At 43.6% G+C, this 14,095-nt stretch overlaps 1 protein-coding gene across 1 annotated transcript in view; it reads left to right on the top strand.

Annotated features, from left to right (window-relative positions):
* The window catches only part of nub1 (negative regulator of ubiquitin-like proteins 1), a 36,641-nt gene extending 34,680 nt beyond the window's left edge, over positions 1–1,961 (top strand). Inside the window, exon 16 of the mRNA XM_072450387.1 lies at positions 1,836–1,961. The gene's annotated coding sequence lies outside the window, so the exon portion shown is untranslated. The remainder of the gene's footprint in view (positions 1–1,835) is intronic.
* Positions 1,962–14,095: the final 12,134 nt, after the last annotated feature.

The following is a 14,095-nucleotide window of genomic DNA, read 5'->3' as shown; positions in this document are numbered from 1 at the left end:
ATACATACATATACATGCAATATACTTATACACATACATGAAATATATACATGAAATATATACATACATATACATGCAATATACTTATACACATACATGAAATATATACATGAAATATATACATACATATACATGCAATATACTTATACACATACATGAAATATATACATGAAATATATACATACATATACATGCAATATACTTATACACATACATGAAATATATACATGAAATATATACATACATATACATGCAATATACTTATACACATACATGAAATATATACATGAAATATATACATGAAATATATACATACATATACATGCAATATACTTATACACATACATGAAATATATACATGAAATATATACATACATATACATGCAATATACTTATACACATACATGAAATATATACATGAAATATATACATACATATACATGCAATATACATATACATGAAATATATACATGCAATATACATATACATGAAATATATACATACATATACATGTAATATACATATACACATACATGAAATATATACATACCTATACATGCAATATACATATACACATACATGGAATATATACATACATGCAATATATATATACACATACATGAAATATATACATACATATACATGCAATATACATATACACATACATGGAATATATACATACATGCAATATATATATACACATACATGAAATATATACATACATGCAATATATATATACACATACATGAAATATATACATACATATACACATACATGCAATATACATGAAATATATACATACATATACATGCAATATACTTATACACATACATGAAATATATACATACATATACATGCAATATACATATACACGTACATGAAATATACATGCAATATACATATACATGAAATATATACATGTAATATACATATACACATACATGAAATATATACATACATGCAATATACTTATACACATACATGAAATATATACATGAAATATATACATACATATACATGCAATATACATATACACATACATGAAATATATACATACATGCAATATATACATAAAATACAATATACATGAAATATACATATACACATGCATATACATGAAATATACATATACAATACAATATAATACATGAAATATACATATACACATACATATACATGAAATACACATATACAATACAATATATACATGAAATATACATACACATACATATACATGAAATATACAATATAATACATGAAATATACATATACACATACATATACATGAAATACACATATACAATATAATACATGAAATATACACATACATATACATGAAATACACATATACAATATAATACATGAAATATACATATACACATACATATACATGAAATATACATATACAATATAATACATGAAATATACACATACATATACATGAAATATACATATACACATACAATACAATACATAGATGAATACATACATAGATAAAATAAAATGTATAAATAAAATACATACATAAATAAAATGCTTGAATAATATAAATAAATAAATAAAATGCATAAATAAATAAAATACATACATATATAAAATAAACTGCATACATAAAAAACAAATAAAATTAAAAACATGCATAAAAACATAAATAAAATACATAAATAAATTGAAATGCATAAATATAATTAAATAAAATACATAAATAAAATAAAATGCATAAATAAAATACATAAATAAAAAAATACATTAATATAATAAAATACATAAATAAATAAAATGCATAAATAATTAGAATAATCCACCCTCAGCTTTACGTGTGCTGTTCTGTGCAGATCGGTTCATCCGTCGACGTCGGAGGAGCAGCGAGAGCCGAGCGCAGAGAGACATTCAGCAGAATCTGAAAAGCCCTGATGGTGTTTGAACCTTCAGTTGCAGCTCGCTCAGAAGCTCCAGTTTGATTGGATAATTTTACGTTAAATCTCATTTGTTTCATTTACAAAAACACAAAGGTTTGAAAAGGTCGTTACGTCGTGTTCGCTTTTCTCTGTTATTGTTCAACGTTTGTCTTTAATGGAGTCAATAAAGACGTTCTGAGTTTGTGTTTGATTCTGTTTGAAGCTTGTCCCGCCCCCATGACGACGTCATAAACGTGACGACGTCATAAACGTGACGATGTCATAAACGTGACGTCGTCGTAAACGTGACGTAAACGTGACGTCGTAAACGTGACGTCGTAAACGTGACGTCGTCGTAAACGCGACGTCGTAAACGTGACGTCGTAAACGTGACGTAAACGTGACGTCGTCGTAAACGTGACGTCGTCGTAAACGTGACGTCGTAAACGTGACGTCGTAAACGTGACGTCGTAAACGCGACGTCGTAAACGCGACGTCGTAAACGCGACGTCGTAAACGCGACGTCGTAAACGCGACGTCGTAAACGCGACGTCGTAAACGCGACGACGCGACGTCGTCGTAAACGCGACGTCATAAACGTGACGTCATAAACGTGACGTCATACACGTGATGATGTCATAAACGTGATGTCATAAACGTGATGTCATACACGTGATGTCATACACGTGACGTCATAAACGTGATGTCATACACGTGACGTCATAAACGTGACGATGTCATAAACGTGACGATGTCATAAACGTGACGTGTCATAAACGTGTCGTCATAAACGTGACGTCGTCATAAACGTGTCGTCATAAACGTGACGTCATAAACGTGACGTCATAAACGTGACGATGTCATAAACGTGACGTCATACACGTGATGATGTCATAAACGTGATGTCATACACGTGACGTCGTCATAAACGTGACGTCATAAACGTGACGTCATAAACGTGACGATGTCATAAACGTGACGTCATACACGTGATGATGTCATAAACGTGATGTCATACACGTGATGTCATACACGTGATGTCATAAACGTGACTATGTCATAAACGTGACGATGTCATAAACGTGACGTCGTCATAAACGTGACGTCGTCATAAACGTGACGTCGTCATAAACGTGACGTCATAAACGTGACGATGTCATAAACGTGACGTCATACACGTGACGATGTCATAAACGTGATGTCATACACGTGATGTCATACACGTGATGTCATAAACGTGACTATGTCATAAACGTGATGTCATAAAGGTGATGATGTCATAAACGTGACGGTGTCATAAACGTGACGTGTCATAAACGTGACGGTGTCATAAACGGGACGTCATAAACGTGACGGTGTCATAAACGGGACGTCATACACGTGATGATGTCATAAACGTGATGTCATAAACGTGATATCATAAACGTGACTATGTCATAAACGTGATGATGTCATAAACGTGATGTTATAAACGTGATGATGTCATACACGTGGTGTCATAAACGTGACGGTGTCATAAACGTGATGTCATAAACGTGACGTGTCAAAAACGTGACGGTGTCATAAACGTGATGATGTCATAAACGTGACGGTGTCATAAACGTGATGTCATAAACGTGATGTCATAAACGTGACTATGTCATAAACGTGATGTCATAAATGTGATGTCATAAACGTGACGATGTCATAAACGTGATGGTGTCATAAACATGATGTCATAAACGTGATGATGTCATAAACGTGACGATGTCATAAGCGTGACTATGTCATAAACGTGACTATGTCATAAACGTGATGTCATAAACGTGATGATGTCATAAACGTGATGTCATAAACGTGATATCATGTGACTATGTCATAAACGTGATGTCATAAACGTGATGATGTCATAAGCGTGACTATGTCATAAACGTGACTATGTCATAAACGTGATGTCATAAACGTGATGATGTCATAAACGTGACTATGTCATAAACGTGATGTCATAAACGTGATGATGTCATAAACGTGATGTCATAAACGTGATATCATGTGACTATGTCATAAACGTGATGTCATAAACGTGATGATGTCATAAGCGTGACTATGTCATAAACGTGATGTCATAAACGTGATGTCATAAACGTGATGATGTCATAAACGTGACTATGTCATAAACGTGATGTCATAAACGTGATGTCATAAACGTGACTATGTCATAAACGTGATGTCATAAACGTGATGTCATAAACGTGATGTCATAAACGTGACTATGTCATAAACGTGATGTCATAAACGTGATGTCATAAACGTGATGTCATAAACGTGATGGTGTCATAAACGTGACGGTGTCATAAACGTGATGTCATAAACGTGATGTCATAAACGTGATGTCATAAACGTGATGGTGTCATAAACGTGATGTCATAAACGTGATATCATAAACGTGACTATGTCATAAACGTGATGTCATAAACGTGATGTCATAAACGTGATGTCATAAACGTGATGATGTCATAAATGTGATGATGTCATAAACGTGATGATGTCATAAACGTGATGATGTCATAAACGTGATGATGTCATAAACGTGATGGTGTCATAAACATGATGTCATAAACGTGATGATGTCATAAACATGATGTCATAAACGTGATGATGTCATAAACGTGACGATGTCATAAACGTGACGGTGTCATAAACGTGATGATGTCATAAACATGATGATGTCATAAACGTGATGATGTCATAAACGTGGTGTCATAAACGTGATGATGTCATAAACGTGATGATGTCATAAACGTGACGATGTCATAAACGTGACGGTGTCATAAACATGATGTCATAAACGTGACGATGTCATAAACGTGATGGTGTCATAAACATGATGTCATAAACGTGATGATGTCATAAACATGATGTCATAAACGTGATGATGTCATAAACGTGATGGTGTCATAAACGTGATGGTGTCATAAACGTGATGATGTCATAAACGTGACGGTGTCATAAACGTGACGATGTCATAAACGTGATGATGTCATAAACGTGATGATGTCATAAACGTGACGATGTCATAAACGTGATGATGTCATAAACGTGATGATGTCATAAACGTGATGGTGTCATAAACGTGATGGTGTCATAAACGTGATGATGTCATAAACGTGACGGTGTCATAAACGTGATGATGTCATAAACGTGATGATGTCATAAACGTGATGATGTCATAAACGTGATGATGTCATAAACGTGATGGTGTCATAAACGTGATGATGTCATAAACGTGACGGTGTCATAAACGTGACGATGTCATAAACGTGATGATGTCATAAACGTGATGATGTCATAAACGTGACGGTGTCATAAACGTGATGATGTCATAAACGTGATGATGTCATAAACGTGATGATGTCATAAACGTGATGGTGTCATAAACGTGACGGTGTGAAAGTCTGAGTTACAGCTGGAGTTCTTCGTTAAGGACACGGTTGTGGGAGGAGCCCGGGGCCGATTGAACCTTTCGTAACGAGTCTGAGGACAAATGAAAGTGTCCCCTTCAGTGTCCCCTTCAGCGTCTCCATGGTAACCGTCCTTCACGGTCCACGCCACAAAAACAAGGTTCTGGATGTTTTGAGATGTTTTGGAGGTTCTGGGATGTTCTGGATGTTCTGTGATGTTCTGGGATGTTCTGGATGTTCTGGGATGTTCTGGATGTTCTGGGATGTTCTGGATGTTCTGTGATGTTCTGGGATGTTCTGGATGTTCTGGGATGTTCTGGATGTTCTGGGATGTTCTGAGATGTTCTGGGATGTTCTGGATGTTCTGGGATGTTCTGGATGTTCTGGGATGTTCTGGATGTTCTGTGATGTTCTGGGATGTTCTGGATGTTCTGGGATGTTCTGGATGTTCTGGGATGTTCTGAGATGTTCTGGGATGTTCTGGAGATTCTGGGATGTTCTGAGATGTTCTGGGATGTTCTGGATGTTCTGGGATGTTCTGGGATGTTCTGGGATGTTCTGGATGTTCTGGATGTTCTGGGATGTTCTGGGATGTTCTGGAGATTCTGGGATGTTCTGAGATGTTCTGGGATGTTCTGGATGTTCTGGATGTTCTGGGATGTTCTGGGATGTTCTGGATGTTCTGGGATTTTCTGGGATGTTCTGGGATGTTCTGGATGTTCTGGGATGTTCTGGATGTTCTGGAGGTTCTGGGATGTTCTGAGATGTTCTGGATGTTCTGGAGGTTCTGAGATGTTCTGGATGTTCTGGATGTTCTGGGATGTTCTGGAGGTTCTGGATGTTCTGGGATGTTCTGGATGTTCTAGAGGTTATGGTATGTTCTTGGATGTTCTAGATGTTCTGTGATGTTCTGGAGGTTCTGAGATGTTCTGTGATGTTCTGGAGGTTCTGGGATGTTCTAGAGGTTCTTGGACATTCTGGAATGTTCTGGATGTTCTGAGATGTTCTGGAGGTTCTGGGATGTTCTAGGTGTTCTGGGATGTTTTGGATGTTCTGGGATGTTCTGAGATGTTCTGGAGGTTCTGGGATGTTCTGGGATGTTCTGGATGTTCTGAGATGTTCTGGAGGTTCTGGGATGTTCTGGAGGTTCTGGGACGTTCTGGAATGTTCTGGATGTTCTGAGATGTTCTGGATGTTCTGGGATGTTCTAGGTGTTTTGGGATGTTCTGGAGGTTCTGGGATGTTCTGGATGTTCTGGGATGTTCTGGGATGTTCTGGATGTTCTGGGATGTTCTGGATGTTCTGGATGTTCTGGGATGTTCTGGATGTTCTGGGATGTTCTGAGATTTTCTGGCATGTTCTGGATGTTCTGGATGTTCTGGGATGTTCTGGGATGCTCTGGATGTTCTGCAGGTTCTGGGATGTTCTGAGATGTTCTGGATGTTCTGGAGGTTCTGAGATGTTCTGGATGTTCTGGGATGTTCTAGGTGTTTTGGGATGTTCTGGAGGTTCTGGGATGTTCTGGATGTTCTGGATGTTCTGGGATGTTCTGGATGTTCTGGATGTTCTGGGATGTTCTGGATGTTCTGGGATGTTCTGAGATTTTCTGGGATGTTCTGGAGATTCTGGGATGTTCTGAGATGTTCTGGGATGTTCTGGATGTTCTGGGATGTTCTGGAATGTTCTGAGATGTTCTGGGATGTTCTGGATATTCTGGGAAGTTCTGAGATGTTCTGGGATGTTCTGGATGTTCTGGGATGTTCTGATATGTTCTGGCATGTTCTGGATGTTCTGGATGTTCTGGGATGTTCTGGGATGCTCTGGATGTTCTGCAGGTTCTGGGATGTTCTGAGATGTTCTGGATGTTCTGGAGGTTCTGAGATGTTCTGGATGTTCTGGAGGTTCTGGGATGTTCTAGGTGTTCTGGGATGTTCTGGATGTTCTGTGATGTTCTGTGATGTTCTGGATGTTCTGTGATGTTCTGGATGTTCTGGATGTTCTGGGATGTTCTGGATGTTCTGGGATGTTCTGAGATGTTCTGGGATGTTCTGGATGTTCTGGGATGTTCTGGATGTTCTGGGATGTTCTGAGATATTCTGGGATGTTCTGGATGTTCTGGATGTTCTGGGATGTTCTGAGATGTTCTGGATGTTCTGGAGGTTCTGAGATGTTCTGGATGTTCTGGAGGTTCTGGGATGTTCTGGAATGTTCTGGATGTTCTGAGATGTTCTGGAGGTTCTGGGATGTTCTAAGTGTTCTGGGAGGTTCTGGATGTTCTGTGATGTTCTGTGATGTTCTGGATGTTCTGGGATGTTCTGGATGTTCTGGGATGTTCTGGATGTTCTGGGATGTTCTGAGATATTCTGGGATGTTCTGGATGTTCTGGATGTTCTGGGATGTTCTGGAGGTTCTGGAGGTTCTGGGATGTTCTGAGATGTTCTGTGATGTTCTGGATGTTCTGTGATGTTCTGGATGTTCTGGATGTTCTGGAGATTCTGGGATGTTCTGAGATGTTCTGGGATGTTCTGGATGTTCTGGGATGTTCTGAGATGTTCTGGATGTTCTGAAGGTTCTGAGATGTTCTGGATGTTCTGGAGGTTCTGGGATGAGGGAGTGTCCCCATGAGGGAGAGTCTCCATGAGGGAGAGTCCCCATGAGGGAGAGTCCACATGAGGGAGAGTCCCCATGAGGGAAAGTCCCCATGAGGGAGTTTCCACATGAGGGAGAGTCCCCATGAGGGAGTGTCCCCATGAGGGAGAGTCCCCATGAGGGAGAGTCCCCATGAGGGAGAGTCCACATGAGGGAGAGTCCCCATGAGGAAGAGTCCACATGAGGGAAAGTCCCCATGAGGGAGTGTCCACATGAGGGAGAGTCCCCATGAGGGAGTGTCCCCATGAGGGAGAGTCCCCATGAGGGAGTGTCCACATGAGGGAGAGTCCCCATGAGGGAGTGTCCACATGAGGGAGAGTCCCCATGAGGGAGTGTCCACATGAGGGAGAGTCCCCATGAGGAAGAGTCCACATGAGGGAAAGTCCCCATGAGGGAGTTTCCACATGAGGGAGAGTCCCCATGAGGGAGTGTCCCCATGAGGGAGAGTCCCCATGAGGGAGAGTCCCCATGAGGGAGAGTCCACATGAGGGAGAGTCCCCATGAGGAAGAGTCCACATGAGGGAAAGTCCCCATGAGGAAGAGTCCACATGAGGGAGAGTCCCCATGAGGGAGTGTCCACATGAGGGAGTGTCCACATGAGGGAGAGTCCCCATGAGGGAGTGTCCACATGAGGGAGTGTCCACATGAGGGAGAGTCCCCATGAGGGAGAGTCCCCATGAGGGAGTGTCCCCATGAGGGAGTGTCCCCATCAGGGAGTGTCCCCATGAGGGAGAGTCCCTTTGAGGGAGAGTCCCTATGAGGGAGTGTCCCCATGAGGGAGTGTCCCCATGAGGGTGAGTCCCCATGAGGGAGAGTCCCTATGAGTGTCCGAGTCCGGCCTGAGTCCACATGAGGGAGTGTCCACATGAGGGAGAGTCCCCATGAGGGAGTGTCCCCATGAGGGAGTGTCCCGCTGACCCTTAAAGGCTTTTGTTTTGTTGAAGGTACGTACCAATCAGCCAAAAATGAGGAACGTCCAGGTGCCAGGGTTTTGTAACTTCACCGTGAACAGCGCCGAGTGTTCTGAGGCGCTGAAAGTCCAGCCCGAGGTGAGTGTCCGAGTCTGTCCCGAGGTGAGTGTCCGAGTCTGTCCCGAGGTGAGTGTCCGAGTCTGTCCCGAGGTGAGTGTCCGAGTCTGTCCCGAGGTGAGTGTCCGAGTCTGTCCCGAGGTGAGTGTCCGAGTCTGTCCCGAGGTGAGTGTCCGAGTCTGTCCCGAGGTGAGTGTCCGAGTCTGTCCCGAGGTGAGTGTCCGAGTCTGTCCCGAGGTGAGTGTCCGAGTCTGTCCCGAGGTGAGTGTCCGAGTCTGTCCCGAGGTGAGTGTCCGAGTCTGTCCCGAGGTGAGTGTCCGAGTCTGTCCCGAGGTGAGTGTCCGAGTCTGTCCCGAGGTGAGTGTCCGAGTCTCCTTTTCCTTCCTTCTTATGAACACGTTACCTTTTTTGCAGAAAGCCACTTTTTGTCTGGACTACGGCCCAAATTATCACCCCACGTTTGAGATTCGACTGACGTCAGGATCTGAGCTGATAAACCTCACGATCCAGGACACGGACAAGACTGTGTGGAAGCACGAGGTGGACCTGACAGGTGAGTACAGAGGAGGCGACAGGAGGCGACAGGGGGCGACAGGAGCAGGGTCCAGTCTCGGTCCACTCCCGGTCCGGTCCCGGTCCAGGCCCTGTCCAGTCCCGCTCCTGTCCCGCTCCTGTCCTGGTCTTACCTCTGCTCTCTCTCTCAGATGGGACCGCTGAGGAGCCACAACCTCCCTCTCCCCTGCCACTTCACACAGAGTCAGTTGTGACGTTTAGGGAGTTGCTGTCCTCGGTGCGTCTAGACATTATCGAGAGAGTGACTGACCCGGTGCTGAAACAGGTTTTGGACCGGCTCCTGGCGAGCAAGGTCCTGAACGAGGCGGAGAAAGAGAAAGTGGTGAACATGAACCGGGACAAACAGGACAGAGCTGATCATCTGCTGGACTCTGTGCTGAAGAAAGGAGAAAAGGCCAGTCGTTTGTTTCTGATGGAACTGTGTGAACTGGACCCCTTTCTGTACGAGGACCTCAAGCTGCCGACCATAGCTGAGGACCGGCTTTAGACTGGCTTTAGTCTGGCTTTAGACTGGCTTAAGTCTGGCTTTAGACTGGCTTTAGACTGGCTTTAGACTGGCTTTAGACTGGCTTTAGTCTGGCTTTAGACTGGCTTAAGACTGGCTTCAGTCTGGCTTTAGACTGGCTTTAGACTGGCTTAAGTCTGGCTTTAGACTGGCTTAAGACTGGCTTTAGTCTGGCTTTAGACTGGCTTTAGTCTGGCTTAAGACTGGCTTCAGTCTGGCTTTAGACTGGCTTTAGACTGGCTTAAGTCTGGCTTTAGACTGGCTTAAGACTGGCTTTAGACTGGCTTAAGACTGGCTTTAGACTGGCTTAAGTCTGGCTTTAGACTGGCTTAAGACTGGCTTTAGACTGGCTTAAGTCTGGCTTTAGACTGGCTTAAGACTGGCTTTAGACTGGCTTTAGACTGGCTTAAGACTGGCTTTAGACTGGCTTAAGTCTGGCTTTAGACTGGCTTAAGACTGGCTTTAGACTGGCTTTAGACTGGCTTTAGTCTGGCTTTAGACTGGCTTAAGTCTGGCTTTAGACTGGCTTTAGACTGGCTTTAGTCTGGCTTTAGACTGGCTTAAGACTGGCTTTAGACTGGCTTTAGTCTGGCTTTAGACTGGCTTTAGTCTGGCTTTAGACTGGCTTTAGACTGGCTTAAGACTGGCTTTAGACTGGCTTAAGTCTGGCTTTAGACTGGCTTTAGTCTGGCTTTAGTCTGGCCTTAGTCTGGCTTTAGTCTGGCTTTAGTCTGGCTTTAGTCTGGCTTTAGTCTGGCTTTAGTCTGGCTTTAGTCTGGCTTTAGTCTGGCCTTAGTCTGGCTTTAGACTGGCTTTAGTCTGGCCTTAGTCTGGCTTTAGACTGGCTTTAGTCTGGCTTTACACTGCAGGTGCTAGAAATGTAGCTGGTACTGAATGTACTTAGCCTGGTTTAGCACAAATACAGACTGTTTTGTCGGGGAAAGATGTCTGGATTTACAGTTTTCAGGTGATGATCCTTTTCTGTCGTGTGAACTCTCATGAACCTCCAACTGTCCTTTATCAGCTGGACCCCCTAGAACAGCTGGACCCCCTAGAACAGCAGGACCCCCTAGAACAGCAGGACCCCCTAGAACAGCTGGACCCCCTAGAACAGCTGGACCCCCTAGAACAGCTGGACCCCCTAGAACAGCAGGACCCCCTAGAACAGCTGGACCCCTAGAACAGCTGGACCCCCTAGAACAGCAGGACCCCCTAGAACAGCTGGACCCCCTAGAACAGCAGGACCCCCTAGAACAGCTGGACCCCCTAGAACAGCTGGACCCCCTAGAACAGCTGGACCCCCACAGTGCCTTAATTAGATGGAGATGATGTGAAGCCATTTTATTCTTCTGCTTTTTGCTAAAATCCTCTCAATGTTTTATGATGACGCTTCACTGTGAACAGCGAAGCGTGTGTTTGGTTAGCGAGTTGTAGATGAGCCGTCTCGTTTGCAGCCGGTCAGTTTGCAGCCGGTCAGTCAGTTTGCAGCCGGTCAGTTTGCAGCCGGTCAACAGCGTGTGCAGGAACATATTCTGCACTAGCACAGGATCGTACGTCGTATGTTCGGCCTCTAAATGTTAGGACCAGAACAGAGACAACAGGGCCCCTGAACAGAGACAACAGGGCCCCTGAACAGAGACAACAGGGCCCCTGAACAGAGACAACAGGGCCCCTGAACAGAGACGACTGGGGCCCTGAACAGAGACGACAGGGGCCCTGGACAGGGGCCCTGAACAGAGACGACAGGGGCCCTGAACAGAGACGACAGGGGCCCTGGACAGGGGCCCTGAACAGGGGCCCTGAACAGAGACGACAGGGGCCCTTCACGTCCCTTCACTCTCAAGTCTGTGGTTTAATGAGCGAGACAGAGGCTGAGCTCCCTCTAGTGTCCACTTCACGCGGTGCACTTCCCAAAACCCTTTCAAAATAAAGGTAATGCAGTATAATGATGTAATCATTGAAACATGGCATTTACTCTAAATATAATAAGTACTTTAAAACTCACCACTTATTTACTCTTTGTAAGGTTCTAAAATAAATGTGCTTTTCTTAACCAAGTGTCTCTAAGCGTCTCTAAACGTCTCTAAGCGTCTCTAAACGTCTCTAAGCGTCTCTAAACGTCTCTAACCCTCTCTAAACGTCTCTGAACGTCTCTGAACGTCTCTAAGTGTCTCTAAGCGTCTCTGTGTCTCCAAACGTTTCTAACCCTCTCTAAACGTCTCTAAACGTCTCTGAACGTCTCTAAGCGTCTCTAAACGTCTCTAAACGTCTCTAAGCGTCTCTAAACGTCTTTAACCCTCTCTAAACGTCTCTGAACGTCTCTGAACGTCTCTAAGCGTCTCTAAGCGTCTTTAAGCGTCTCTAAGCGTCTCTAACCCTCTCTAAACGTCTCTGACCGTCTCTAAGCATCTCTAAGCGTCTCTAAACGTCTCTAAACGTCTCTAACCCTCTCTAAACGTCTCTAAACGTCTCTAAGCGTCTCTAACCCTCTCTAAACGTCTCTGACCGTCTCTAAGCGTCTCTAAACGTCTCTAAGCGTCTCTAACCCTCTCTAAATGTCTCTGAACGTCTCTAAGCGTCTCTAAACGTCTCTAAACGTCTCTAACCCTCTCTAAACGTCTCTGAACGTCTCTGACCGTCTCTAAGCGTCTCTAAACGTCTCTAGCGTCTCTAAACGTCTCTAAACGTCTCTAAGCGTCTCTAAACGTCTCTAACCCTCTCTAAACGTCTCTGAACGTCTCTGAACGTCTCTATGCGTCTCTAAAGGTCTCTAAGCGTCTCTAAGCGTCTTTAAGCGTCTCTAAGCGTCTCTAAACGTCTCTAACCCTCTCTAAACGTCTCTGAACGTCTCTAAGCGTCCCTAACCCTCTCTAAACGTCTCTGACCGTCTCTATGCGTCTCTAAACGTCTCTAAGCGTCTCTAACCCTCTCTAAACGTCTCTGACCGTCTCTAAGCGTCTCTAAACGTCTCTAAGCGTCTCTAAACGTCTCTAAACGTCTCTAAGCGTCTCTAAACGTCTCTAACCCTCTCTAAACGTCTCTGAACGTCTCTGAACGTCTCTAAGCGTCTCTATGCGTCTCTAAAGGTCTCTAAGCGTCTCTAAGCGTCTTTAAGCGTCTCTAAGCGTCTCTAAACGTCTCTAAACGTCTCTAGCCCTCTCTAAACGTCTCTGACCGTCTCTAAGCGTCTCTAAACGTCTCTAAGCGTCTCTAAACGTCTCTAAACGTCTCTAAGCGTCTCTAAACGTCTCTAAACGTCTCTAAGCGTCTCTAAACGTCTCTAACCCTCTCTAAACGTCTCTGAACGTCTCTGAACGTCTCTAAGCGTCTCTATGCGTCTCTAAAGGTCTCTAAGCGTCTCTAAGCGTCTTTAAGCGTCTCTAAGCGTCTCTAAACGTCTCTAAACGTCTCTAAGCATCTCTAAACGTCTCTAACCCTCTCTAAACGTCTCTGAACGTCTCTGAACGTCTCTAAGCGTCTCTATGCGTCTCTAAAGGTCTCTAAGCGTCTCTAAGCATCTCTAAGCGTCTCTAAACGTCTCTAAGCGTCTCTAAGCGTCTCTAAGCGTCTCTAAGCGTCTCTAACCCTCTCTAAACGTCTCTGACCGTCTCTAAGCGTCTCTAACCCTCTCTAAATGTCTCTGAACGTCTCTAAGCGTCTCTAAGCGTCTCTAAACGTCTCTAAACGTCTCTAACCCTCTCTAAACGTCTCTGAACGTCTCTACGCGTCTCTAAGCGTCTCTAAGCATCTCTAAGCGTCTCTAAACGTCTCTAAACGTCTCTAAACGTCTCTAACCCTCTCTAAACGTCTCTGACCGTCTCTAAGCGTCTCTAAGCATCTCTAAGCGTCTCTAAACGTCTCTAAACGTCTCTAAACGTCTCTAAGCGTCTCTAAACGTCTCTAACCCTCTCTAAACGTCTCTAAACGTCTCTGAACGTCTCTAAGCGTCTCTAAACGTCTCTAAACGTCTCTTAGGGTCTCTAAACGTCTCTAACCCTCTCT

Source organism: Eucyclogobius newberryi, unplaced genomic scaffold, assembly GCF_026437365.1.
Source record: "Eucyclogobius newberryi isolate DKJ021-1_F unplaced genomic scaffold, fEucNew1.0.hap1 SCAF_18, whole genome shotgun sequence".
Classification (NCBI taxonomy): domain Eukaryota; kingdom Metazoa; phylum Chordata; class Actinopteri; order Gobiiformes; family Gobiidae; genus Eucyclogobius; species Eucyclogobius newberryi.
Note: the sequence above shows the minus strand (reverse complement) of the source record. Positions and strands in the feature narration are given on the sequence as shown.